Raw genomic sequence first — 24,747 nt, 5'->3', positions numbered from 1 at the left:
TCTAGAAAAAGGTGGCGGAACTCACCTTGTTCTTTTATAAAGGCAATGGCGCCCACCTGAGAGGTGCCAGAACTGAGTTACAGCAAGTTCTGGCTTGGGGGGGCGGCGAGTCTTAGATGTAAGAAAATTAAAATGAATGAATGTTTTCTGCTCATAACCAGTGACTTCCTCACTTCTGGTTCTCTCTTTCCACTCAGAAACACTTACATTTTACAGTTAGCCAATCAGAAACACTCTTACATTTTACAGTTAGCCAATCGTAATATCTAAGACTCCACCTCAGGAAAGTCTCTACATTTCTTTGTCTTATGCCTGCCAGCCCATGGGAGCAAGCCTCAATGAACACACTGAGGGCACTTTTTTTCTTTTGTTGAATAAATTTATATATTCCCCTTCCTCAAGGCCACAGGGCAGTACACAAAACAGTAACAAAATAAGACTTCTCAAGGTAGGCTCTTTCAGTTGCTTCGGCAAATCCTGCAGTAGTAGAACTTGACATATTCTGTGTCTTATTGTAAACAAAAATCGTTTTGTTTCTTAACATATTAATTACGTTATAATTGGTGGTTTTTAATGAGTAACATTTCAAACATTCAGTAGCTGCTTTTCTATATTGGTGTTTGTGAATATACATAACTGACACAACATTTAAAGAATAATTATTACAGTAACCTTACACAGTCAAAGAAAATGCAAACCCTATACTTTGATTAATACTCTAGTAAATAAGCACTAAAAGGCTTCTAGAATTTAAAGCATCTTTGGCTGACCAGATAACCCACTCCTACTCCAGTGCACAAATTTGATTTACAGCAGATTTCAAAATATTTATATTTTTTTCAGGGTTTCCATCATCCCCTCAGCCAGTATCCTGCTGTGTTTGAAAATGTCTGGGCAGTAATTGTCATTGTTTGCAAAGCTATTTTGGAAAATAGCAAGCATCGTGGCATTTAGCAAAGTCAGGAATGCAATTACCAATTTTGTATACATGATCCAAGTGACCTCCTGGCTTCAGAAGCTCAAAACCCATAGGAAAAGAGTTTAACAGCAGCAAAAAGTAAAAACAAAAATAAAAAAGTTTGTTTAATTTTTGTCTGTAGTTGGTCAGTAATAGGTGACTTATGCTGTGGCCAAGTTGGCAAAAATGCAATCAGCTTAACAATTCCTTATATGTACAAAACAATGCTAAGAGAAACATACAAATAAACCCAGGATTTCTCTGGATTGGTACACTGATTCATTTTTGTGCACAAGTATATCTGGAAACTCTCCAAATGCATAGATCGGAGAGGGTGATGCAGAAGCATCCAAAAAGACGCAAGATGCTTTTTTAAAAAGCACCAAGCTGTAGAAAAACTCAAACTACACTACTACTGTGGGAAGCTTTTAAAGACAGCAACCAATAACTGAATAACATTTGAATGGTTTTAAAAAGGATAGCCACCATTCACCAAAACCTATGATAAAATAGGACTGATACAAGCCCCAGCACCACAGGTCATCTGCAGGAGGCCTTTGTTACGTTGAGTTAGTTAGCCCCAAATGCATAAATAATCCAAATAGTCACTTGAAGACATTGTATTGTGGGGTACACCAGCAACAGGATATGCTCAGGCCACAGAAGATCCTATGATCTACATCCGGAGAGTCATACTGCAGAATCATATGCAACATGGACAGAAGTACATCTCATGCGTTTGGAGCCCTACCAATAAACAGAGAGCAACATCCTCAGGAAGCAGCTTGGAAAGTGATGCTGCTCCAACACCAACTATTGTCTCGCCAGCAGCATCAGTACCAATGTTGGGGGTCAGCCTGCTGGTTCAGGCTACTGTGTGCTTACTTGGCCATGGCCACTTTCCAACTGCTCAGCTCCATCCAAAACACATATTTCCTTGTGCTTTCTCAATTTTCACAAAATTGTTGTATTTTATTCTTCCCCCTCCCCCCACTATTTAAAAAACAGCAAAACTGTGACAGAACAAACCAGTTAAAAGATAGCTTGGAAACTAACTGTGGCCTTGTTAACATGTAATCAAGAACAATTGTTTAAAAGCCAGCATTTTTTTATTTAGACAATGTCAGTGCAGAGAGCATTATATTTGAAATCTCCTAGTGCTGTATGGATTCGATTGCCTCTCGGCAGCATTATAAAAACTGGAGGAAACTTTGCAGCATTTCAAAGGAGGCTCATGCTTGTCCTTTATAAGGAACAACTTAATATAGGAAGCTGAATTAATAATAATAATAATAATAATAATAATAATAATAATAATAATAATAATATGCAGCCCATCTGAGTGGGTTGCCCCAGTCACTCTGGGCAGCTTCCAATTATTATAAAACTACAGTAACACATCACACATTAAAAACTTCCCTATACAGTCAGATAGGTGTTTATTTCCTTGACATCTGACGGGAGGGCATTCCACTTGATGGGCATGACTACTGTGAAGGCCCTCTGCCTGGTTCCCTATAACCTCACAATACCGTGGCCAGAGTATAATACGGAGCCAGACATTCGTCCATCTTAGTAGTGTCTACCCTGACTAGCAGTGGCTTTCCCGAATTTTAGACAAAGGACTCTTTCCGAAGTCCCAGTTGGAGATGTCTGGGACCATGTGCATGCAGATGATTTCGAGGGATGGCTGTGTTTTGGCTCGTATATAGTGTGAATTAGGTAGATTTGCCTTTAAATGTGACCTGAATCAAATTTCCGCTCCATTCCTACAAAAGTGCAAAGTACATACAATTGCCCATCCAAATGGACATATACATGTTTTGCAGTTCTCAGCTGGATCTGAGCATCCGCCTATTTCCAAGATAAGCACTTCCTTCCAAAGGCAGCACTTCCTTAATGGCATTCTACCAGGCAGAGCATCTGTGTAGAAAATTAAGCTAAGCTTCATAAGAAAACTTTGGAAAAGCTGCAGAATCCTTCAAGTGCTCTGGATTAGAGGCCTCTGCAGGCACTATGAAGCTGTTTGGCAAACCAGGACTGAATAAGGATGTTTAGGAGGCACAAGAAGAAGTCTTCTCCTCTGTTTCCAATTATTTCTTTATCTCTCCTCTATCCTTCGAGTTACCTCAGTGTTTTCTTAGCTGACAGCCATTATGGTTTAGGATTGTGAGGATAAATGCAAAACTTAACAAATTATAAATATCCTGTTTCAAGATGTGTTATCACTCACTGAAAAGAAACCAACTGCAGCTTAAGATTTTTGACAGCAATTTTCGGCCTGTTGTCTATTTGAAGGTTTAGTTTATTCTTAGGAAATATTACATGGCCAAGAGTTAAGATACTATGTTGGCAGAGGCCAAAGCTTTATTTCAGGAACCCTGACCTTCCAAGTGAAATGAAAGTTGACAGTGGAAACCATCTGAAGGGGAAGAAAACCCGAACGAACAATAGGAGAAAGGGAAACTGGAAGCAGCAGGTACCGTAACAACCGCCTACAAATTCCTTGGGTTTTGCTTGTTCTTTTAAGAGTAGCTGGCTTAGCAGAAGATATAGAATTAAGAAATAGAATGGAGCAAATAAACAAAATCTGAACTAGATCACAGTGTTTTGAGTTAGGCTGGATTGAATTTTTTTCTTTCTCAGTGAATGGTAGGGGAAAATGGATATTGTGATATCTGGAAGTCTGCTCCTCATAAAATATTTAAAATGCTTCATGCAGTAAATGTGTCTCTGCAAAGACCAACAGCAGAACAGTTGAGGAAGGAGACTTCTCTAGAATTAACAAGCTTTTTATTCATAAGATGCATGTGGTATGGTGCAGAATAGAAAGGTCACTGAGGGTGAAGAGGATTCCCATACCAAAGAACACACATGACCAGCCGATGTGATTTTCCTATGTGTCAATGCTCTAGAAAGTTATGGTTGACTACAGCTTCCCACATACAATCTGTACATCTTACTTAGTATTTACTATATTGTCTTAATAAATATTCAGTCTGCAGAACAATAGTATGGTGGAATTAAAGGATTAGGAAGGACCTGATGACCAGCTATTTCAAGCACCTCTGTTAAGAAAGTATACTTTAAGTCTAAGCACTGAACCATTTCAACACCATCGACCAGCTGGCTTATGTACTGGAGAGCATCATCCTGAATATACTGTGCCATAAGTGGAGGGCAAGACCAATCCAAGTGTCTAATGCATTTTTATGCCATTATTCTTTTACAAAAACAGCTCATATGAGAGGACAGCTCATTCTCATTGAAGTTAATGACTGGACAGTGCTGTGTCAAATTAAAGTTCTTGCTTAACTATTTAACAGATCAGACTTAAACTCTAAAGGGAAACAGATTGCTCCTAGAAGTTTGAGTTATACAGCCCAGAGGGCTGCTCCTTTATCCTTCCTTTTAGTAACCAGTGTTAATTTAAATCCTATGGTGATATTTTGGACAGGCACTGGCAGACAGGCAGACAGTTGTTTCATGAGCATTAATCACCTGTGGAACTGCAACCTCGGGGTATGTTCATCAAACTGGGCTGCACAAGTTAAACCTTGACTTCCTGATTATGATCAGCAAACAGAAGTCTGAAGAAGGTACATGAAAATCAAATAAACTTCTGTACACCATAAGAGCTATTTGCATAATATTTGCATATATTCATGTATCAGTTTGGGTTTGTGCAAATAAACGTTTTCTCAGTAAAACTATGAGCTTTTCACTGTAAAATATAACCCAATTTAATTATACCTAATGTGCTTCCATCATATGCCACCTTATACCTGCCAAAAATTCCCAAAGTATTGTAGTTTCTGATGAAAAGTGACAACCAAAAAGAAACAGTTCCAACGATGGTGGACTGGCAATTAGAATTGCTGGAATATGCAGAAATGGTGGAAGTTATTGGAAGAATAAGAAACCAAGAAAAGAGACTTTTAAAAACAGCATGGGGAAAATTTATTGACTATTTGAAGATGTATTGTAAACAACTTAAAGCATTAGCAGGACTGACATAAACATGCACAGTAATAAATAACTAAAAGAGAATACAGGTAAACAGGTTTGAACTGGATATGCAGTAATGAAAGATATAAAATAAGCAACCACAGAAAGGAGAGAAATCGCAGGAAATGCAGATTGATTATGTAAAGATTTCGTGTTTTTTTGTAAAATGTAAATGTTTTTGTAAAATGTAAAATATTTGTAAAATTAGAATTGGGGGGGGGGGAAGCGGGTCAAAACTAGTGTTGTCTTTAAAAACAAACAAAAAACCTCCCCACCAATATAATATTTAAGTCTTAGCCCCAGTGGTGTTAACTCAGTAAAACTATCCCAGTGGGACTTGCAAATGGCTCAAAATTGAAAAGGTACAATTGTAATTCTAATGCTTCTAGCTGTTCCTCTGCATTTGTGGGTTTACTTGCCCCCCAGCGAACACACCATGCTGGTTGGGACTAATGAGAGCTTCCTGGTGAAACATCAGGAGGGGCACCAAGTTGGCGAAGGCTGGCTTAGCCTTTCAAGGCCTATTTCCTGCCCCCATTTCTTTTGCTCCTCAGCTAGGAGTCTGAAATTATCCTCAATGCCTTTACGCAAATCAATTCATTTATTTTTATTTTTATTTTAGCAGAAGAAAAGTCTTCTTTCGCAGTTGCCCCTTGATTTATAATATGCAGGCCTTATTGCTCAAGAAGCCCCAAGCAAAACATGATTATAGGTTTAGATACGACATCACCTATATATAGCCCTTTTCACCTGAGACTACTCAAGATACCCTTTCTCTTAAATACAGCTGATTGTTTTTAAGTTGTATCATGCACCCCACACTCTACCCCTAGGCTCAGATGACCCCAAGATGGCATGGCCTGACCTTGAAGAATGTGAGAAGTCAGGAAACAGTGAGGAGAGAACAGATCAAAACAAGAGCATTAGCAAAATGAATCTCAAGATAGGATCTAAATGAATACCTGTCCCAACAGTTATGCCGAAGTGCTGCTTACACCTGGAAGCTGCTCTCCAAAACAAGCTTGAATCGTATTAGTACCCAATTTATAAATGTCAGTGGAAGAGTTGCCCAAGTAAGAAATGAAAATACATGTTTAAAATTTAACCTCAACTTCTGCTTTTCCTTAATGAACTACAGCTGTGAGCCGTCCATTGTTATGAGTGTAATATGTGAAAAAGGAGACTTCTCTCTTCTCTCTGCAAATGTGCCCCCCAAATCATGCCTTACAGACAATTAAATGTAAAACTTACTAGTACAAACTATTACGAGTGGCTGAGCAGCAAATGTGGTGAAGTCACTGTAGATGGTACTCAAGATATCTAGTGGGTGTTCACATTAAAACTTAGGAAATGCTTTTAAAAAACACACCTCAAATCCTACCCACACACCCCATTCTTTCCTTTTTCAAAATGGGTCTCTTGATGTGCATGTATTCCCAGATGTACCTAATCTTTTTCTTTTTACAAAATCTTCAACTGTTTATTCCTTGCGTCATCCCAAACATGCAGTGCCCCTTGTTCATCTTATATATATATACCTTGGAGATCTATTCTGTGGCTCCTTCATTTTGTTTTTATTAAAGATCAAAAGCAGCAACACTATCTCTCCAGCCATGTTTCATGAATAAGTTGTCACAAATATTTGGGGCAAGATGCACTTTGTAGCTTGCCTGCTCTCATGATTTGGTGATTTAAATCTTCTGGCTCTAGTACTTTGTTAGCTTTCAGTAGTTCTAATTGCCTCCTTATCTGCTGCAGCACGAAGGGAAAGCCTTTCAACAATTCACTCCCCAAAGCTTAGGAAAACAAGCCAGAGTTACCAGGCCTCTTATCTTCTTTCCTTTTGTGTGTTCTGACATGAGGAAATCATTCAGACTCTCAACAAAATATCCATCTATCACTAAGTAAGTCTCCACTTTGATCTTTCCACTGCATCCTTGCTTTGGGGTTTGCCTCTCTGCTGGCTTCCCTCCTGAGCTATTTGTTCATTTTCCAAGCTACTCAACTCTATAATTTTATACTATTGTCTTAGCTCTTCCTGCATAGAACCTGAGGTTTTGTTTTAATTAGCTTCTTTGGTTTTATTCCCATTCCTGAACAGTCAGCTTTATCTTCATATTTGCATAATTAACTGCAGCTAAGCAATTAACATGAGGATTAATTATCTGAGCAAAAAATGCAGGCAGCTTGTCTTGGCCCATTAGAGAAAAGGAAAAGTAGTCGTGCAAGTAATGCCTTTGTAGAGGGCAAGTAAAAGATCACAAAGAAAGAGTCAAGTTCAAGTTAATCAAAACCCTTTTTCAAGGTGGATATTAAGAGGAATACAAGGAAGGAGTCAGGGGCTGCCCAAGACATTTTGCTGCCTGAGGTAAAGGACAATCTGGCACACTACCCCAGTTCCATGTATAAAAGCTGATCATGTGTTGTGAGGATAAAATAGGGGTGAGGGGTGTGGCAGACAGCAGAGCCAGACTAGAGTCTGGTGATGCAGAGGTGGAATCTAGACACATATAAAAAATGCTGTGAAAATCCTTAAAAAAAAACAAACCTGTTGAAAATATATATATTGAATTTGCCATAGCTCACCATTGCCCTCTAGTGTCACATTTGTATAATGAACTTTAAAACACACAAAACATTTTATTTGCAGCTGTATAGCTGAGTCCCCAGTCTCAGATTTCCACCAGAGTGCTAGAGCCTCTCTCTGATTGGCTACCACAACAGCTAGCACTTTTGTGAGGGAGAATAAAAGGAGCAGTTTCTGAGAGGGAGTTCAGATAGTTAGGAGGTTGGTTGGTTTTGGGAGGGTTAGTTGGTTCCAGTCTCTCTGTGTTAACATTCACTCTGAGGAAAATATCTACAGCTTGAGAAAGGAGTCTTGGATTTTAGAGGTATATTATACCACTAGGAGTACCTCAGGAGTGTGATTGTTAAAAGGTTGGGTAACTGACAGAAAGTACCACCTTGCTTAAGGAACCAAAGAATTAAGACATGCTAGCTGCAAAATCATCCCAAGCATTTAGGAATCCTTTATATGCAGTAACATGGCAGTAGGCATCAGGACCATAATATTACAGTTGGGCGGGGGGTGGGAAATGGCCACTACAACAACAGCAATTTAAAAAAAATTAAAATAATTAAAATAATGCGTATTAGCAGCAAGCAAAAATCCTCTGATAATAAATGAGTTTTCATCAAGTGCTGAAATTGTATCAATGTAATTAAGCATAACCCATGTGGAGTGGTCTTGAGTCTATCCTTGAGTCCCTTAAAGTATTTCCATTTGTTTCAGACACACCTCACAATATTTCAGCCAGGTCATGTTGAGCTGCTGTTTGTCTGGGACTCGTACACATTTGAACTATGTGTCCATCTTCCTTTCCAGCTTGTGAGGTCTCATCTTATGCTTCTGTTTATTCAAGTCCTGTTTGCAGTAGCCCAATAAATCTGCAGACATCAGGATGACTTGGAAGCTGCTAGATTTAGAAAGAATGCCCCAGAGAACAGTAACATCCTGTAGCATATGGGAGCGCTTTGCTACTGTGTGGACATTGGAATTGTAGTTACTGAACTCGCAACTCCTTGTTCTTGGCTCAATGCAAGAACCTTCTGAAAAAAAGGACCAGCAAGCTTCCCGTAATCAGTCAAATCGGCATCTTTACTCACTATTAGTTGCAAAACATATTTTTATTATGTCCTTTTAACAAATAAGATATATGGCAGTTCATGAACATTCATATGGAAAACAAATATTTGATGAACATTGTTTCCTGAGCTAAGCGTTTACTTCTTGTCTGTATCGATTCTCACAAGATACAATCAAGTAAGACTTCACAATTGGTAAAAAGTGAAATGAAATATGATCTTGCATAAATCTTCTTGTTTACTACAGTACTTCTATTAACAAGGAGATTCGATGGTTGCCAGCACTAGTGGCACTAGTGGAAGCCAGCACATTGATTCCTGCTAGCTAGCACAGGGGGTCCCCCTCCTACCCCTGCACACCCCTACATCCTCCCAAAATCTCCTGTGGAGGGTCAGGAGCATCCAATGCAGTATCCAGAGATTTAGTATCTGGAGATTCCCCAGAACAGCATGTGGAAAAATTGGGAACAATATGGAAATGTGCTAATAAACATGTGGACGCTTCAGCTTCATCTGATTTGTGATGCGTCACCGGGCCCTATGCAGATCTGATCTAGTCTGCAAAGGACAACAATATATATATTTTTTAAAAAAGCTGAGCATCGCAGGATGCCAAATTTTGTGCCACATACCAGATTGCTTGTTTGTGTGGTAAACCACACCACTCCAGCCATAGCATATGTTTCATAACCACTCCAGAAAAGCATTCTCTAGCTGGGTGGCCTTGGACAAGTCGCTAGTTCTCAGTCTAACCTACTTCACAGCTTGTTGTGGCTGCATTTCTTGGAGAAAAAGCAGAATGCATGTGTGTGTACACACAGAGAGACAACGCCTGCTCCCAATTCTTACATCCTCCACTTTCTGTGGGCTGATCTGAAGGAGCCTGAAGTACAGCTATATCTGATTCACATGTCGTAGCTCCACTGTCTGCTCTCGAACTCTCTTCCAGAGAAGCATCACCAAAAGCACCTTTGGCAGAACAGGAGAAAGTCTGAACATGCTGGTCTCCAGCTTCTGGGCTTCGTCCAGTATGCTTAATTCCCTTCTGTTGGGCTTTGGAGTCAGTTGATAGAAGGATAAAAGTATACCACCTCTGTCTGTCTGCCTGGAAACCAATTTGATGTCTGAAATATGGAGTAAATACCTTTGAGGCATCTCTGTCACTTTAAGGTCTTCTAAACCAGTGAGAGACGCAGCTTTAAGCACTTTTACCCTCTTTATTAGAAGGAAATCCACATCCTCAGCCTGTCCCTCTTAGGAAAGCTGAGAGACTGAGGGGGACCTTGTTTTTGTAAGATTCTTCAGGGACCCAGAAAAAAATGCAGAGAAGTGGTCTAGACAGAGTATGGTTTTATTGCAACAAGGTTAGTATCAAACAAGTATTTAAATTGAGGCCTACCAGAATCTTTGATGACTGCCTGGCTGGGTCTGAGGGGGAGAGATGGGAGGGCAAAGCATAAACTTGGGTTGATTCAGATTCTAGCAAACTGGAAGCGCTTGGAAAACATGGAGTGGATTTCTAAACATTACAGCTTCTGTTTAAATTCCGTTCAACATCAAAGTAGCTGCTTTGCGGGTAACATTTTGTACATACCTGCATAGCAACTACTGTTCTGCAAGTCATATTAAAGACACATTTTAAAAGTGGTGAGCATGACATTATAAACCCTTTTCATCAGTGGTCATTTATCCTGTTGCCACATTCTGGTAACTTCTCAATTAGATTATAGTAATGTTGTACACCTGGGGCAGCCTCTGCAGTAAATAATGACCAGGGCTCTCAGGTGGGCCCCATTGCCATTATAAGAGTACAAGGGAGGAAATCATGGTGAGTTGTTGCACCTCTTTTTCTAGGAAAAAATAGCACTGGTAATGCTATTAATAATGCATGCTAGATTACTAAATAACCTTTATGATTGTACTATGCTTGTGTTGTGCCAGTTTCACCAACTTCCAGTCCATTTTGGGCCTGGTTCAAATTGCTGGTTTTGATGTTTAAAGCCCTTAGCACCAGGCCTTTGAAAAATCAGGGTGTGGGTTGCTTCAACCTGCCGCATCTGCAACTCCCTGCTGGCTCCCTCCCCCTGGTTTCTTTTCTCTCTATGAGGCTCCAAGCATACATTTGCAAGGCCTTGGGGCCTGGGAAAGCTGATAGCGACAGGCTGGAGAGCTGAATTTCACATATTGATTCGAAATAGCCAGTCAAATCTTTGGCCACTAGCCTCTGTGTTTTAATATGATAGCCATCATATTCAGAAGTGTTTTTAAGTTGTGTATTCATATTTTTGGTTAAGATTAAATCTTCCAAAAATAATATTGGATAGAGAAACTCAGAAGCTCATTGCTTCTGTGGCTTTTCTGGCTGGGGCCTGCGTTAGGCCACGTTTCCAATAATCATTCTGTGCTCCTTAATTATGCACTATATATATAACAGTTTCTGCTACAAATTATGTTTTCTTAGCCAGTCCATTTTGCCCATTAAACTGCACAGTAGCTGGAATTTTTCCATCCCCAAAGAGAAACCTTTGGCTTAAAAAATATTGTCATTTGGGTAAGCTAGACATACTTCTGCAAAGTGACCTTATAAAAATATTATCTGAGGTATGACTGAGGCTAAATTATATGACAGTAAGCTGGTCCCCTCCAGCAAATGAATTCTTGGAGCAATGGAATAATTTGAAAGCAAACACATAATGCACAAAAGAATGCAATGAACTCTCCAGCCTGTGCAATATAAATCTCTTACTGTAATGTCTCTATACAGAGCTCATTAACTTTTCATTCATGGTGAGCTCTTGAGGTCAAAGTATTTGAAGTGGCAGAAAGTTGTTTAATTGTGCAGTCCAAGTGCTTGTTTAGACCTTTCAGACTGAAATACAAAAGAGGGTCAGGAATTGGGAGTGGGAAATCTAGCATTTTCTTCCTCCAGATATACAAAGGAGGTAATTCATTATACATATCTGTTGAGTGTGTGGGTGGAGAAGCAACTGTCTATTATTTTAGCATGATTCCATTAAAAGCAAGTTGTAGTTGTAAGTTGTGGGTTGTGGATCGGTTTGAAGAGAGGGGCTCCTTTCTGAGTGATCTATATGCTACTTGGATGTAAGGGTGACTTTTAGTTGTGTTGCAGCATCGACTACAGTCTACTCCCATCAGATATGTGTATAATCCTAAATTTCATGTATATGTATGCTTGGGATTTGTGTGTTTGTGTGTGCTCGTACGTGTGTGTAGGAGATAATTGTAAACAGAGGGAAATTGAATGCAAAAAGTACAGACAGTGAGCAATAGGTGATAAAACAAGCAGATTCGTAATGCAGTTATTTAACATCTGTAGTGGGACACCTGACTAATGATGTTGTGGATGGGTGTATATACCAAGATTGCAATCATCACTTCCTTCTTCCTTCCCCTGGGGAATGTGCAAGGAGGTGAACTGCCCTGAGATCTTTGGACGAAGGGTGGTATAATAATAATAATAATAATAATAATAATAATAATAATAATATAACAACAACAACAGACATGGATTACCTAATAAAGGGGAGGGTTTTCAAACATGTATCAAGTAATCACACCACCCTTCGGGATGGCAGGATATAGAATGAATCTAGATTGAAAGCAGCATATTGAGGATGAGCGTGAATCATTTGGGATTGAGAAAAAAATGAATTTTTGCACTACAAATGCATTAGGATTTACCCTGCCTACAACTGTTGGGGGGACGGACCTCTTTATGCTGCCCTGATCCTTGGAGGAAAGCTGGGTATGAATGCAGGCAATGTAAAGAGAAGGACAGGTGTAGTTAAAAACGAAATCTTATGGCTATACACCAGTCCTAAAAGACCTACACTGGCTCCCAGTACGTTTCCGAGCACAATTCAAAGTGTTGGTGTTGACCTTTAAAGCCCAAAACGGCTTCGGTCCAGTATACCTGAAGGAGTATCTCCACCCCCATCATTCTGCCTGGACACTGAAGTCCAGTACCAGTGGCCTTCTGGTGGTTCCCTCACTGCAAGAAGCGAAGCTACAGGGAACCAGGCAGAGGGCCTTCTTGGTAGTGGCACCTGCCCTGTGGAACACCCTTCCATCAGATGTCAAAAAGATAAACAACTACCTGACATTTAGAAGACATCTGAAGGCAGACCTGTTTAGGGAAGTTTTTAATGTGTGACATTTTAATGTATTTTTAATCTTTGTTGGAAGCCGCCCAGAGTGGCTAGGGAAAACCAGCTAGATGGCCGGGGTACAAATAATAAATTAATTAATATTAATTTTCACAAAGCACCAAAACACTTTTTAAACCTCATGTTATCTGTAAAATGTGGGGGTTAATGTGGGGGTTGGGGATGAAATTCAGTGTGTTTTCTTGCCAGTGGAGACTTTATATTTACGTTGAAGATTGCTTTAAGAAAATCCAATAGAAGCTGTATGTATTTCTAAAGACTTCTGTTCATTTTTAAAAGCCACTTCTCATGCAGACTGAAATTCCTATCAAGGCTAATGTACACGTGAGCCAAGCACCTCAGATAGGAACATAAGAGGTGTTGAGAACTCGCAGTGCTACATCAAAGAAGAGGTTTATGATTGAAACAGAGAAAATGACATGCATGTCTGTGGTGTACCATGTATGCCTTATCTCGGCCTCCTTCCCTCTGTAGTTCAGTATGATAATTATGCTTTGCCAAACAAAATGTCTGGTTTCTCCATGAAACACAGTACATAAATTGACTTATCAAAGCCAATGCTGCTTGAAGAGTCGAAAATAGTATCAGCTGATTTTTCTTTTCAAGAAGAAAGAGAGGAATATAATGAAAAACAAACTTCAGATGCTTAATTTAAAAAATTTAACTTAAAAACTTAAAAAAACTTAAAAAATAATGTTGGAACCCAACATTAATATAATAGTGTGTGTCAGTTATGGGTGATAGATTTTTTATTATTATTTGATTCTGATTTAGATTACAAATTTACTTTATTCCAGATTAATATTTCAGAATAAAATGTGTTCATTCTCTTTCCTGCACCACCAGCCCTCCTCTACCATAATCTCTGTGTGCATGAAAGGAGAATCCTCTGTTTTCATGTTAATTTGATAGGCTGTGCCATGTTTTTATTGACTTGGCAAAAAACTCTCTGCACTTATCAGTCCAACAGTCACTATAAGCAGCCACTATAGGAAAACTTACTTTCAACTGATAGTAACTTTCATTTTGTCAGCCCAAACTATGGGCCCCTTATTTTGGTAACATATTCTAGCCACAATAGTTGTGTGTTAGTGGTGGATTTGTTCTGCTTTACTTTGTTCTGCAATGCTTCCCCAGTTCTAGGGTATTACTGCTGTCTGGAGAGACAAAAAATAATTATGGGATTTCAGCAGGAAGTTTTAGGATATGGAAATGAAGCAGTGTGGCTACTACATATGTTTTGCAGGATCAAACAGGTTTGAAACTGGGATTGCATGTGACTTCCCCAATAGCATAATGAACACAAATCATGAATGTGCAATAAGAAAGATGTCTGGAGGGGATCTAAATGCTTAGCAAATTAAGTCATCTGTGCATCGTGTTGATTTGGATTAGAATTGTAGAGTTGGAAAGGACCACGAGGATCATCTAGTCCATGGGTAGGTAAACTAAGGCCCGGGGGCCACATCTGGCCCAATCACCTTCTAAATTCAACCCACGGACGGTCCGGGAATGAGCATGTTTTTACATGAGTAGAATGTGTCCTTTTATTTAAAATGCATCTCTGGGTTATTTGTGGGGCATAGGAATCCGTTCATTTCTCCCCCCAAAATATAGTCTGGCCCCCCACAAGGTCTGAGGGACAGTGGACCAGCCCCCTGCAGAAAAAGTTTGCTGATCCCTTCTAGTCCAACCCCCAGCAATGCAGGAATCTTTTGCCCAATATGTGACTGGAACCCATTACCTGAGATTAAGAGTCCAATGCTCCACTGATTGAGCTATCCCAGGATTAACAGTGATCCATCTGGGAACTGGCACCTTCTTCATTTGGATTGTAGGTGCAATATAGGGCTGATCTGAAATGACCCTCCTCACTTAATTACAGTGGTACCTCAGATTAAGTACTTAATTTGTTCTGGAGGTCCATTCTTAACCTGTGGTACCACTTTAGCTAATGGGGCCTCCCGCTGCCGCCGCGCTGCTGGAGCACGATTTCTGTTCTCATCCTGAAGCAAAGTTCTTAACCCGAGGTACTATTTCTGGGTTAGCGGAGTCTGTAACCTGAAGCGTCTGTAACCCGAGGTACCACTGTGCTATGTTCACAGACTATTGGCAACTCTTTTTAAAGGCAATATTTGGAGGTGGTGGCTATGAATAAGGTGAAGTGTTCAACCCACTCACTATAGCAGTGATCATCTCCTTTGTGTTGCGGAGTGCCGTTAATTTATTTTTTTGAAAGGTGGAGTGAGGCAGCATAGGCACCACTCTTGGCTTCATGGTGAGATTCTGCTGTGTGGTAATATCTGAGGGAGCTAACACAGTGTAAGGACAAAGTTTTTAAAGGTTTGCAGATGACGCCCAGCAGTTCTGGGGAGAGCAATCACTGCTGTCACCAAAATCACAAACAATAGGTAAAAGGCACAGCGGTGCTGTGGTACATGTTGCAAAGACCTTTTGCCCCTCATAATAGCACCTGCCCTCAAACTGAAAAAGTTTACTAGTGAACTTTCATCTCAGCCATCTGTCACTCTGCTCATAATTATGCTATAATTATAGCATTGCTATGAGTGACAGATGTATTAAATCGGTGACATTGTGAGCAAAAGCTCTCCCAGGGTGCACCTTTATTCTTTTGGTTCATCAGTTCACAGAGAAGAACCATCTTCATCTATTTTCCCCCTTTCAGTGTTTTAAGATTAGAGAACACCTATTCAGCACCACCATGCTGAGCAGGAAGAAAACGAACTTTTCAGAAGTGAAAACTGCAAACTTAAACTAGTGGGTAGGGCAGGATGAAGCTTTTAAGAAGTTTCTCATATATGTAATATTTTAGCTATTTGGTTGATTGCGATTTCTGTCTGAACTGAGGTTTTTCCAAATTCTTTAAGGACATACTGCTGCTCATTCTTTTATATACTAAGTACTTTCATCTGATGACTAATTCTTTGAAAAAGCAACCCTATTAGGTGGTTTGTGAATACATCTTTGATGGCTGTGAAGATATCTAGCTACTGGTCTGGTACCATTTCAGCAAGGCACATGTCCCTGTTTTCATTAGGGAAAACAGAACTGACCTGTTTTAACAGTATATTTATGTTCACTTCATTTGTGTCAGCTTGGACAGGGGCTGAAAATAAAGAATGCAGATCTGTTTTCTGTACAGATCTCAAGAGAACTCTGTGGTTTAGACGAGGGTCACAATCATAGGAACACAGGAAGTTGCTTTCTACTGAGTCAGACCAGTGAGCCATCTTGATCTGTATTGTGGATGCAGATCCACCCTGGACATACCAAGGATTGAACTCTGGGCTGTTTGCTTGTAAAGCATGTACTCCACAATTGAGCTGTAGCTCTTCTCAGTTCATTGGGATGTTCTTCTGCAAAAGGTCCCGTTGAATAATACAAATGGGGCCTGCAGCAAAATGTATGGAGAGCTTCCGCTCAGGATTCTTTCCATTTCATTCCATCTTCTCTCTACCCTGGTTTTCTGGCCCCCACCCCAAAGTCAGCAAGCATTGCCACTCAGTGAGCAGACCCTGACCTTATTGAGCTATTGACCAACCCTAAAAAAGGTAAAGGTAAAGGACCCCTGACTGTTAAGTCCAGTTGCGAATGACTCTGGGGTTGCAGTGCTCATCTTGCTTTACTGGCCGAGGGAGCCGATGTTTGTCCACAGACAGTTTTTCCGGGTCATGTGGCCAGCATGACTAAGCTGCTTCTGGCAAAACTAGAGCAGCGCACGGAAACGCCATTTACCTTCCCACTGGAGCAGTACCTATTTATCTGCGTGCTTTCGAACTGCTAGGTTGGCAGGAACTGGGACTGAACAATGGGCACTCACCCCGTCGCGGGGATTTGAACCACCGACCTTCCGATCGGCAAGCCCAAGGCTCAGTGGTTTAGACCACAGCGCCACCCGCATCCCAACCCTATTCTACCCTAAAGATCTGTTGTTCTTCTGTAAGTCTTGGGATACCCCTAAGCCTGATGGCACTGCTGTCTTGTAGATGGGTGGTAACGCTTTGACCCCATAAGCAAAAGCACTTACCACATGAGCATGAAAAATAGAGGGACCCATGTCCAGCTTTCCCACTAGGTTACATTTTAGATTGCTTATAACCTCTTAGAGGTTTTAATTACAGTTAGGTAGTATATGAATTTTGTTAAATAAATGATTGTATTGATTGATGGTAATTCCTAGCTGCCTGGCAAATTCCAGTGTACATTTTCTAACATCTGCATTGGATTGCTCATCAATGTTTTTGCTTCATTGTATATTACTGATTGATAGGCCGTTTTCTCTTGATTTTAGAATTCCTTGCATGTTATTAAGTCAGTTTTTGATTAGTGGTTTTGTCAAGATCCATTCTATTTTGTGAAAAACGAAATGATATATTTCCATGAAAACCTGCATTTGTGAATAGAAAGAGAAGATGTACTTGTATTAAAGATGTATTAAAGCAAGTGTATTAAGATGTATTAAAGCAAGTGACTATATTAACCCTAGGTAGGCATAGGGAATAAATTTGATTCGGTTTACATTTAAACACAGACTTCGAAAATTTGCACTTTCTGAAGCAACATGCAAATTGAAACACAGCAATTACAAAACTCACACTTTTCTGAATTTTGCAAATAATGTGTACACAACTGCATGTAGTAAGGTAAAGTGTGCATAAAAATTCATATATTAGTGAACATTAAAATGCATTATATTGGGGGGGGCTTGCAAAAATGTGTATACTACTCAACACTCTATACAAAATTTTGTTTATTATGAGACATTTGCATACTTATGAGCAGACGTGAATAGGAGTACAGTGGTACCTCGGGTTAAGTACTTAATTCGTTACGGAGGTCTGTTCTTAACCTGAAACTGTTCTTAACCTGAAGCACCACTTTAGCTAATGGGGCCTCCTGCTGCCGCCGCGCCACCGGAGCACGATTTCTGTTCTCATCCTGAAGCAAAGTTCTTAACCCAAGGTAATATTTCTGCATTAGCGGAGTCTGTAACCTGAAGCGTCTGTAACCTGAAGCATATGTAACCTGAGGTACCACTGTAGCTGGTTAGTCAAGGAGCAAGCCAGCAGTCATTCACACCAAGCAACCTGAAGTTAACTCTTCATTAGCAAAATAGGATCATCTGTATAGGAGTGTCAGGCCAAATGAGCACAGCAACTCAGCTTGAAGCAGTTGCCAAGACTGGAGGTTCCTGCCTCTGATTCCCAACTTCTCTCTGCCACAGGCTTTCCCTGCTCCCTAAGCCCTGTTACCTCTTCAGCTTCCACCTCCACCTCCTCCTCTCCCACTTTTCCCTCTGGCCACTCCCTGTTGCCCCACCACCAATCTCCGGATTCTGAGCCATCTTCCCTTGGGAGTTCCCCAGCTGGGTCTTCTAACCATTCATCTAGTCCATGGCATACATACTATATATATTTAATAGGGTGACAGGGAGAAGAGAAAAACCAAACTTAAGGCCAAATGTAGTGGAATCCCATACTTACATTTTTCTTGTTCCCGCTGTTCGAGTGGCAGGTATGGCTGTCCCTGCAAAAAATTCCCATGTCATTTCCTTTTTTTTCTTTCCCAGAGAAGAGTTTAGTCAGTGGCACCTCATTCAAGATATACATATGCCAGTTACATAGTTCTGTATTGTAAATTTAAAATGAAGCACTCTGCAGATGTTCCTGGTTACTTTAACTTTCTGCACAGTGATAAGAAAGTTAAAGAAGCATTAAAAAACACCACCACCATAGGCTCAGGTCAGGGAACAAGGTCTTTGGTTTGAAGGGGACTTTTTCTATGCTGTAACATTTTCCCAGCAAGGGAGTATATAAATAAACTGATACTGGATAGCTGGTTTATCCCTTTCAGTCATGTACAATAATGCATTTTTGACTGGTGAATACTGTGTGTGTTTATGTATATGCAGGAATATACACACGTAGGCATGGGGGAAGAAACGAGGTCAAGGGTAGCCAGTTTGTTGCTCTCCACATGTTGTCTCATTAGTCCCAGCAAACATGGTCAATAATAAGGGATGATGGGACTTGGAGTCCAACAACACCTGCAGGGCACCACTAGGTGTCTGCATTCCTTTATGCCTTCTGGTATGTTCTGAAGGTACATGCCACTTTGGTGAAGCTAAACTAGTCTGGATCTGGTCAGTGTAATCTGACTGGACTGGAATTGCATGGATGTGCATTGTATGTTGCATGAAGGAAGAACAGCGAACTTAAAAGGGCAGAAACTACAGTGGTACCTCGGGTTAAGAACTTAATTCGTTCCGGAGGTCCGTTCTTAACCTGAAACTGTTCTTAACCTGAGGTACCACTTTAGCTAATGGGGCCTCCTGCTGCCGCCGTGCCACCGCCGCGCAATTTCTGTTCTCATCCTGCAGCAAAGTTCTTAACCCGAGGTACTATTTCTGGGTTAGCGGAGTCTGTAACCTGAAGCGTCTGTAACCTGAAGTGTCTGTAACCCGAGGTACCACTCAATGTACTGGACTCTTGCATATTGTGAACACCTGAAGACCTCTAAGCCAACTCAATTTATTGAAACACTACCACTTTTATATCAATTGCACCCTGATGCTAAGTAGGAGGGGGGCAAAAAAAAATATCTCAAGATGGGAGGATAACAAAGATTCATGGCACACTCCGTCTTCCCCAACCTGGTGCCTTCCAGATGTTTTCTACTATAACTCCATAAGCCCCAGTGAGTACATTAACCCTTCCAGGATTTGGACTGTGTACAAGAAGTCTTGTGATTCCATGCCAGGCATTCATCCCATTTTCTGGAACTCAATCCCATCCTTACCCTGGGAAATATGAACCTTGAGCATCACATTCTTCAGATTGCATGTGTGTAAGTGAATACCAGTGGTGTGTGGTGAATTTTTTCATAGGGGAATAGTTAGGGCCCTAGGTGCCAGCTTGCAAGGGCGATTGGGGCGGGGGCACGTTGGTGTGTGAGCTTCACATCTCCCACCCTAAGCCGAGCAGAAGCTTACCTTCCTGAGCTTTGGAAAGGAGGAACTAAGGGAACATTTAGGAGACTAGCCTAGTCCTCCTAGTCCACTGACCGCACGCTACTGATGAATACGTATGTATGCCATTTGGAATGGATGTCTAGATTAGCCTTCATCAACCTGGTGACTAGACTACAGCTCCCTTTATCGCTGTTGGCAACGCTGGCTAGGGCTGATGGGCATTGGAGTCCATCAGTCCTCAGAGGGCAGCCTGCTGGCACCTTTGAACCGAGAATATTTCAAAGACACAAGAGAATGCTGCAGCATGACAGCAGGAGTGATGGCTGTTACACTAGTCTCCTAAGAAACAACTGTCTGGAAAGTTGAGGCAAGATAGATAGTGATTCTGGCCATAAAGATGATTTCCTTTTCAAATTGCTTATCACGGAGGTCCCTCAGTAAAGCAAACCATGACTTTCACATTATTCTTTATTCATTTGGTGCCAAATTGTCTGGAGCTTCTACTTTTTATTTTCTCCCTCAAAAACCTGCAGTATATTAAGATAATGAGAACTTTTACTACAGGATTGTCAGACTCGTTTCAAAGGTCACAAATATTCTTGCATGCTGCCAAAATCCAGGGCCACTGAGCAGAGGAGAAACAATGGGCAATCATTTTTATCACTTAAGTCTTGGGGCGTGCAACTCTCCTGCCAGACTATAACATATTTCTGGTGATTCAGACAGTAGTAAGTAGCACCAATATACATTATGAATGGTAAAAGGAAGCAGAAATTTTAAAGTCTTGCTCTTCCTCCCTCCTGTTCCAGAACAGCAATGGATTGCCAAGCTGTCTGGAAAAACATCTTTCTTTCTATAAGCGTACCGAGAATTTAGCCCACAAACTTCTCTATTTTATTTTTTCATCTTGTACCCAACTATTCTGGCCATAATTACAGACCACATTTTAGGCTTCTAGTGTGATCCTAAAACTGATGCAGTAAATGTACATTATACCCGAAGTCCCAATAAACAATATTTATTTGTCAGATGTAATAGAAGAATCCCTTTAACTGTGCTTCTGTTAGACTGCTTTTTGGAATAGCTCATTCCACACTTAGTAAGGAATCGGGCAGGATGCCAGGTCCCTTGAGCTGTGCTTCTCTGGAACGTTAAAGATTTTGGTGCTGAGTGCCACCATCTGAAATTCTGTACGTGTATTTGTTAGTCTGAACAAGGTAATCTTCATAGGGTGCAGTTTTCCAGTGGATATAAGGAACTACTTTACCCTAGGGTTGCCATATTTCAAAAAATGAAAATCCAGACACAAAAGTTGTAGGGTTTTTAGTTTTGCCCAAAGTTGTTGAGTTTCTGAGCTATTTTAAAAATGAAATTCACCAAAATCTACACTTCTGACAAGGGCTGCCATACATTTGGATTTTCCAGGACATTTGACCGATTTTCACCCAGATGCTGTTTACAAGGTCCAAATACCGGCTATGTCCAGGAAATTCCGGACGTATGGCAACACTACCTTACCCTGCCATGCATCTGTCCACTCTCACAGGCACCATCTCTCCAGGATCTTAAGCAAATATGTTTCTCAGTCCTGTTACCAGCTAGACTTCAATCAGAAATGCCACACACAGTGTGTTCTGTATGTAAACCCGTGTGTATGTGAGCCCCTTTATTTGATCCAAGTGAACAACAGGGGATGGCTACGCTTTTGAGAGCCAGTATAGTGTAGTGGTTAAGAGTGGTGGACTCGTAATCTGGTGAACCGGGTTCGCATCTCCGCTCCTCCACATGCAGCTGCTGGGTGACCTTGTCACACTTCTTTGAAGTCTCTCAGCCCCACTCACCTCACAGAGTGTTTGTTGTGGGGGAGGGAGGGAAAGGAGATTGTTAGCCGCTTTGAGACTCCTGAAGGGGAGTGAAAGGCAGGATATCAAATCCAAACTCCTCTTCTTTATGACCCTGTTGCAAACTTCCTGAGGTATCCAGATGGAAACAGAACAGTGGCTTAAACTAGGAAGGTTTGTGTTCTTATAACATGGTTCCTACAGGCTACTCACCAAAATCTAGTTACAGCTTTACTTCCTGTTTGGGCAGGCGGGCTGCAAGCATGAACCTTCTGTCGTCTCCCTAAATTGGCTTGTGACATTGTGACGTAGTCAGCTCTGGTTATATAGTGACGTCAGCTTTACGTGTTCCTTAAATGGCTGGGATCACTCAAGGGGAAAGAAGGTATCTGGAGCAGAGAGGGGACGCTACCATTGTGGCAAATGGGAGGAGGGGAGAAAATTGAGAAAGGAAAATCAAATATTTGGGAAACGTTTTGGGCTCTACAAACCTCCCCTCACTTTTTATCTTGAAAAATTCCATTGGTGAATATTTGGCCCAACTCTCATGGGTGAACTGGCATCTTCATTTTACCAAACTCATCTGCTGATACATGCTACTGCTTCTTAGCATCTCACATGAAGATGAGTTTGGCTCAGTGGTAACACATAGCTGGATAGCTCAGTCGGTTAGAACATGGTCTGACAGCATCGAGGTTGCAGGTTTGATCCCCATAAGGGACAGCTGCATATCCCTGTGTTATGAGAATTATAAGGTCTAAGATATAAAATAAATGTTCATAAATGTACCCAGGCAAACAGTCCTGAAACCATTTTGACTCTCCCAAATTGATCTCAAATGTTTCTCTGCAAGGAGGAAGGAAATGGGAACCCCCCGCCCATTGTCTCTTTGCTCACAAATCCTGTCTTAAGGGTATATATATGTATGAATAGGGTGAGCCTGTGACCTGGACTCAGGAATTAAGTATTTATCATCACAAAAGAATGGCCAGGCTCTCCAGGTAAACCCATTAACAGGTTTCCTGCCAGACAGGAAACCTGCTGTAGACCGCCCCTTCTGTGTTGGATGTATGATGTATTGGGGGGTGGTCTGAGCTACAGGGTGGCAATTTCAAAAGTCTATATAAGGGCTTGCACACCTTTGTTTTGGGTTCCTCCTGCCTCCTGCGTGGGGGTGTGAGCACCCTGTTGCAACTGTTAAATAAAGATCAGGCTTACTAGCTGCTTTGCTTCTCAATATTCTCTGGCAGACCTCTGTTATTTTCTTCTACTGATAGAGAACCTACATATGGGCTCTTGGGTACCCTATAAGGGAAAAGGAGCAGTTTTTTTTTCTTATAGCACCTGCATTACAGGTGGTTGGACTAGATGATCCTTGGGGTGGGTCCCTTCCAACTCTCTGATTCCATGAGACATGTCCATTCTGGGCTTATTAACTCTCAGCATTGCTTCCTTACATAAGAAGTTGGTCCAGGTCACAATTGAGAATTAAGTGTCTTCATTTCAAATAAAAAGTCAATGTACTATGCCCACAATAAACTTTAAGGTACTACACTTCAGCTACTTTTATCAAATTTGCCAGACTAATGAGGCGACAGTGACATTCATCTTGTGGATAGACATGATCTGTGAACTTTCCTTGCTTTAAAGTTTCAAGGTATGGTCCAGAACAAGGTTGCAACCATTTCCAAATATTATTTATTTATTTTAAGCACTGTACATATTATTATTTTCAATACAAATTCAAAGCAGTGTTCAGTACCAGGAGAGAGAATTAAACAAAAAATGTATAAATTTAATCAGGAAACACAAGGCAAAATAATAAAAACAAAAAGTATGAGTCAGTCAGTCAACATAATAAACCATCTAAAGAGAGACCCCCGAAGCCATATGAAAAAAAGGGAATGATTTACAATCCTTCTGCAATAAAGATGAACAATTGTTCAGCATCAAAGGGAAAGAATTTCAGTCTTGGTGCAAGCATACATATAGCACGGGGGCAGCTTTAACTAACAAAAACGGCAGGTGGGGTGGTGGGGTGATAAAATTAAAGACTTTTTAAAATTTATTTATTTTTCCAGTCTCAAAAAATACATATAACAAATAACCCTCATACACTCTGCACCCCCAAGAAACATTCCATGCATATACAGTGTAAATGCTGCAAACATTAGTACAATAGTTTAGTTTATTATAGCAGTTAAGGATCTTCTACTCTCTGTCTTAACAGATTGTCCCAAGAGAACCATGGGTAGTTGGTGGTGAGGGGACAACACTGTCCTTTCGGGTGTACTGAATAATCCTCCTTCCCTGGAGGTTTTTAAGCAGAGGTTGGATGGCCATCTGTCATGGATGCTTTGGCTGAGATTCCTGCATTGCAGGGGTTGGACTAGATGACCCTTGGGGTCCCTTCAAACTCTACAATTCTATGATTTCATGTACCATACAGTTTCAAAATTGTCTTGGATCTTTGTGTTCCTATGCACTCTAAGATGCTTCGTTAGTTTATCCATAAGGGCTTTATTCCATATTCTATCCTTAACTAAAGTTAAGTTAACTTACTGTTTTCCAATACTGTGTAATTGTATTTTTAGCTTGTATTTATTTTAAATGATTCATGTTAACTGATTAAAAAAATATATCTGTGGGCAAAGTAAACCTTCTTTTTCAGAAGGTGGAGTGCAAGTTTTCACACACTCTGAAATGAATATACAATAATTGCAGTGGCGTAGCGTGGGTTGTCAGCACCCGGGGCAAGGCAAGTAATTTGCGCCCCCTAACCCGTGGATTTGCCCTAACCCCAGATGTTGCGCCCGGTGCGGCCGGCCCCCCCTGCACCCCCCACGCTACGCCACTGAATAATTGGCATGGATCCAGTTAGCTTAATCAAAATAAATCAACAAAAACAAAACCCACTGTTGGGTTGAAATAAACGACAAAACTTCCCATCAACCCACGATAAAGCTAACTGAATGGGCAAATAAATGCCCCAGCAGGCAAGCCCCATTGAAAGCAGTGAGGTCTGTGCAAGAGCACAGCAGCAGAACTTTTCACTGGATAGTGACCCTGATCAGTAGGCAAGCAAGAGGAAGAACGCCTGTTCTGTATGCTGCTTGT

The 24,747-nt window shown here is 40.8% G+C and overlaps 1 long non-coding RNA gene across 1 annotated transcript in view; it reads left to right on the top strand.

Moving 5' to 3' along the window:
* The first annotated feature begins 332 nt into the window (after nt 1-332).
* LOC310744701 overlaps nt 333-24,747 on the top strand; it is a 41,696-nt gene continuing 17,281 nt past the window's right edge. The window contains exons 1-3 of the long non-coding RNA XR_014539676.1: nt 333-448; nt 3,315-3,437; nt 4,416-4,557. This is a non-coding gene — a long non-coding RNA (uncharacterized lncRNA). The remainder of the gene's footprint in view (nt 449-3,314; nt 3,438-4,415; nt 4,558-24,747) is intronic.

Source organism: Podarcis filfolensis (assembly GCF_964270895.1).
Source record: "Podarcis filfolensis genome assembly, chromosome: 11".
Classification (NCBI taxonomy): Eukaryota; Metazoa; Chordata; class Lepidosauria; order Squamata; family Lacertidae; genus Podarcis; species Podarcis filfolensis.
The sequence above is the reverse complement of the archived record's forward strand: the minus strand, read 5'-3'. Positions and strand labels throughout refer to the sequence as shown.